The sequence below is a fragment of the Chionomys nivalis genome, chromosome 14, assembly GCF_950005125.1.
Source record: "Chionomys nivalis chromosome 14, mChiNiv1.1, whole genome shotgun sequence".
Taxonomy (NCBI): Eukaryota; Metazoa; Chordata; class Mammalia; order Rodentia; family Cricetidae; genus Chionomys; species Chionomys nivalis.
The window spans coordinates 53,249,670-53,254,706 of record NC_080099.1 but is presented as its reverse complement, the minus strand read 5'-3'; the positions used below and the strand labels follow the sequence as shown (position 1 = coordinate 53,254,706).

The following is a 5,037-nucleotide window of genomic DNA, read 5'->3' as shown; positions in this document are numbered from 1 at the left end:
CTTAAAATGAATCGCAGAACACTAGGGTTCCTTCAGAGGAAAAGTCAGCAGTGTTGTGCAATGACAATTCTCATTCCTATCCCTGGTAATATCTGAAGTATTCTCTCTCTCCTTCCCCCCCTTTTTTCTTCTTCCTTTCTTTCTCCCTTTGCATTTTCAGGCCATAGCTTAACTTTTAAGTGTCTCTGTAGGAGCTTTCCATCTCGTTTTCTGAGATATAATATCTTACTGGCTTAGATCACATCCTGGAGGTAACTCTAGTTTGATAATATGCCCCAGAGATCTTCCTGGGCCCACATGCTAGCGCTGGAATTATCAGTAATGTCATCATGTCTTTTTATTTGTTTGTTTTCTTTAATGGGAGTTTTAAAGACAAAACTTAGGTCCTCTTGCTTGCAAGGAAAAGACCTTGCCGACTAAGGCACAATCTTGGTCCAGTGTTGACATCTGAGACTATACAGCTTTTTGGAAAAAGCTGTCAATAGTATCAATTCCTTCTATCTCCAACATACAAGTAGCATCTTTTCAATTTTTAAATAATACCACTTTTGATGAGTTAATATGAAGACTTATGTGCAAATTTATGAGAACTCTGACTTAATCTTCCTATTTCAAAATCTGTTGCTAAGGCTACTATTAAGAGACTCGTGTTGGAAAAGGGCTCACGGCAAATTGAATGGTTTTGTTGTGACAGGAGACACTGAAACAGGAATTCAGATCAAGGGTTAGCCTTGGAGCCTACATTTCCATCCAGTCTTTTAGTACGTATTGCTGCCTTTGCTTTAGAGATAGATGCTAGAAGTTTCAGATGAGGAGCCTTCTATAAGGATGCCAGACCTCTGATCCAGCTGACCCCAAGGTCATCAGTACCTACCTACAAAAATAAAGAACTAAAGGTAATCTTTGTTTTCACACAACATCCTGGCTGATATGGCAGATCTAATAACCTCTTCCAAGTCAAAGAAACAACAGAGAAAAACATGAAGTAACATATGTTCATTGATAATGTCACTTCAACAAAATAAAGATGGCAATCCTACCGAAAGAAATCTACAGATTCAATGCCATCCTCTGTGAAAATTCCAACACAATTCTGCACGGAGCTCAGTAGAACTCTCAACTTCATATGGAAAAACAAAACACCCAGTATAACTAAAGAAGCCTGTACAATAAAGGAACTTCAGGAGACATCACCATCCCTGACTTCAAGCTCTACGATACAGCCATAGTCACAAAAGCATCTTGATATTGGCATAAAAACAGACAAATGGACCAACTGAATCGAATTGAAGACCCTGACATTAACCCACACATCTATGAATACCTAATTTTTGAAAAGAAGCCAAAACTGTACAATGGAAAAAAAGAAAGCTTCTTCAACAAATCGTTCTGGCATAATTGGATGTAAACATGTAGAAGATTGCAAGTAGACCAATATTTAGCACCATGCACAAAACTCAAGTCCAAGTGTCTCAAAGAGCTCATCATAAATTCAGGTTCTCTGAACCTGTCTGAAGAAAAAGTGGGGGTAGCCTTGAATACACTGCCATGGCAGACCACTTCCTAAATGTAACACCAATAGCACAGATATTGAGAGCAACAATCAATAAATGGGACCTCCTGAAACTGAAAAGCTTCTGTAAGTCAAAGAACATGCTAAATAAGCAAAACAACAGCCTAAGAAATGGGAAAATATGTTCACCAATCCCACATCTAACAGAGGGCTGATCTCCAAAATATATAAAGAACTCAAAAAACTAGACATCAAAATACCAAATAATCCAATTTAAAAATGGCTTATAGATATACACAGAGAATTCTCAACAGAAGCTTTTCAAATGACCGAAAGAAATTTAAGGAATTTCTCAACATCCTTATTCATCAGGGAAATGCAAATCAAAATGACTCTGAAATTCCATCTTACACCTGTCAGAATAGCTAAGATCAAAAACACTGATGAGAGCCTATGTCTGAGAGGGTGTGGGGCTTTTCATCCCAGCTCCGAAGGGGGATAAAAAATGAGAGGAGAGAGGCTTGGGGCTCAGTCTGCAGCCACCCAACCTTGGTAGAGGTAAGACTTCTCTGATGGCTTAACTGTTTTGCTTTTCTGATCTTCAGCTTGAACCCCAATATCTTTCACTGGGTTGTTATTATTCATGCTACAGGAACACTCCTCCACTACTGGTGAGAGGGCATACTTATACAGCCACTTTGGAAATCAGTATAGCACTTTCTCAGAAAACTGGAAATCAATCTACTTCAAGACCCAGTAGTAATGCTCTTGGCATTTACCCAAAGGATGCTCAATCTTACCACAAGAACACTTGCTGAACTATGTCCATAGTAGCATAATTTGTAATAACCAAAACATGGAAACAACCTAGATGCCTCTCAACCAAATAATGCATAAAGAAAATATGGTACAGTTACACAATGGAGGATTACTCATCTGGAAAAAAAAACAATAACATCATGAAATTTATAGTAAATGGATAGAATTAGAAAAAAGTCATTCTGAGTGAGATAACACAGACTCAGAAAGGCAATCATGGTATATGCTCACTGATAAGTGGATACTAGATGTAAAACTAAGGATAACCAGACTACAATCCATGGCTGCAGAGAAGCTAGGCAACAAGGAGGACACTAAGAGGGACAGACATATTGATTGCCCTGAGAAGGGGAAATATTTGATATCTCCAGGATAACCTAGGGGCAGGGTGGGCAGTAAGCAGGAGGGGATAGGGGATGAGAAGACGAGGGAACAATCTGGAGATGAATGAGCTGGGAGAGCAAGGAAAGAGGTATTTTGATAGAAGGAGCCATTACATGGTTAGAAAGAAATCTGATGCTAGGGAAATCCCCAGGAATTCACAAGGATGACTGCAACTAAGATACCTAGCAATAGTGGAGAGGGTTCCTAAACTGACCTTCCCCTACAATCAGATTAGTGACTACCCTACCTGTCATTATAGAACCTTCAACTAGTAACTGATGGAAGCAGATGCAGAGAACCACATCCAAGGACCAGGCTGAGCTAAGGGATTCTAGTTGAAGAGAGGGAGGAGAGATTATATGAGCAAAGGAGGAGGGTCAATATCATGATGAGAAAACACACAGAGAAGGTTGACCTGAACTTGCTGGAGGTCACAGACGCTAGACTAATAGCTGCCTGCATGCAACTCAACCAGGCCCTCAGCATGTGGCCCCTGGCAGTGGAAACAGGACCTACCCCTAGTGCATGAACTGGCATTTTGAAACCCAATCTATATGGCAGGATGCCTTGCTCAGCCTTGTTGTGGGAGTGGAGGGGGGGGGGAGGCTTGGTCCTGCCTCAACTGAATGTGCTAGGCTTTGTTAACTCCTCATGGAAGGTCTTACACTTTCTGAGGAGACGATGAAGGTGGATTGGGGGAAGGTGGGTGAGAGACAAAGAAGGAAAGGGAGGGGAACTATGGTTGATATATAAAATGAATAAAAAATAAAATAAAGATAATGTCACGTCAGCCTGGTGTCAGTTTTCCTCTCTGTGTATCTTGCCATTTGATCTTTGCTTCCAAAAATAGCACTGTAAAACCAAGGGCTGTTTCCTATGCTCATTCTTGATGCCAAGCATCACTGTGTTTAATAATTATAGAGATCGCTGTTCTCCATCATGTCGCAAGATCAAGGTGAAAAGGAGAACCCCATACGGGAACTTCGCATCCGCATGCTCTGCCTCAATATCTGTGTTGGGGAGAGCGGGGACAGACTGACCCCGGCAGCCAAGGTCCTGGAGCAGCTCACAGGCCAGACACCAGTCTTTTCCAAAGCTAGGTACACCGAGAGGCCCTTCGACATCAGGAGAAATGAAAAGATCGCTGTTCATTGTACTGTCTGTGGAGCCAAGGCAGAAGAAATTCTGGAGAAAGGCCTGAAGGTGCGGGAGTATGAGTTGCGGAAGAATAACTTCTCAGATACTGGGAATTTCGGCTTTGGGCATCAAATATTACCCAAGCATTGGGATCTATGGCCTGTACTTCTATGTGGTGTTGGGCAGGGCAGGTTTCAGCATCACAGACAAGAAGCACAGGACAAGCTGCATTGGGGCCAAACAGAATCAGCAAAGAGGAAGTCATGCGCTGGTTCCAGCAGAAATATGATGGGATCATCCTTCCTGGCAAATACATTTTATCCACAAGGCCAATAAAATTTTTCTCAGAAATTCAAAAAAAATTATAGAGATCTTGTCAATTCTGTTTATTATCACCCTTTTATAGCTGAGAAGCTAGAGACTCAGATAAAGCAACTTGAACCCTTATCTAGCAGATGGTTTCACTGTAATTTAACCTAAGGCTGTCTCCAGGACTTGAGTTAGGATTGACTGCACAACCATCTTTAAAATTAATTATTATATATTATCATTATATGTGCTATAAAAGCACTTGGACTATTCTTACATTGTCAAACTAAAATGGTGCATCATAGAAAGATTCCCTACTGAAAGAAAATGATGTTTTTAAAAACTCAGATTCGACAATCATAGTTTCAATGGAATCTATCATATATAATATTATATATAATTAATATAACATATTAATTATACAATATGTGTGGTTATTAATATTAATATAATATTAATTATATATTATATAAGATATATTTCTAGACCTCTAATATATATATATTAAGTTGTAGAATATTTTCTTATTATGTGGAAAGATCTAGGTTCAATCTCTAGTAATAATAAAATGAGAATAAGACCTGTTTGTCTGGTAGACTGATGAATCCAAGTACCTGATACAGATGAAGTTGAGATAGTTAATGACAGAGTTTGTGTGCGGTACAGTATTTTGCATTGAGAGCAGGGAATACTCTATACTAGGGTCTTCGTTCAGAGTCTTAGAACAATATTCTTCCAGGGGATGGTGTCCATGGTGACATTTTTGGAAGAAATAGGTGGAGTAGATAGAGAAAACATCTTAGAAATGGAGTGTTTTCTAAATATTTTTTCTCACTTAGCCTATGTGGTAATCAGTATATGCTTTAGAGAAAGAA

The 5,037-nt window shown here is 39.6% G+C and overlaps 1 pseudogene; it reads left to right on the top strand.

Annotated features, from left to right (window-relative positions):
• Positions 1 to 3,655: 3,655 nt before the first annotated feature.
• LOC130886531 (60S ribosomal protein L11-like) lies at positions 3,656 to 4,221 on the top strand (annotated as a pseudogene).
• The last annotated feature ends 816 nt before the right edge of the window (positions 4,222 to 5,037 follow it).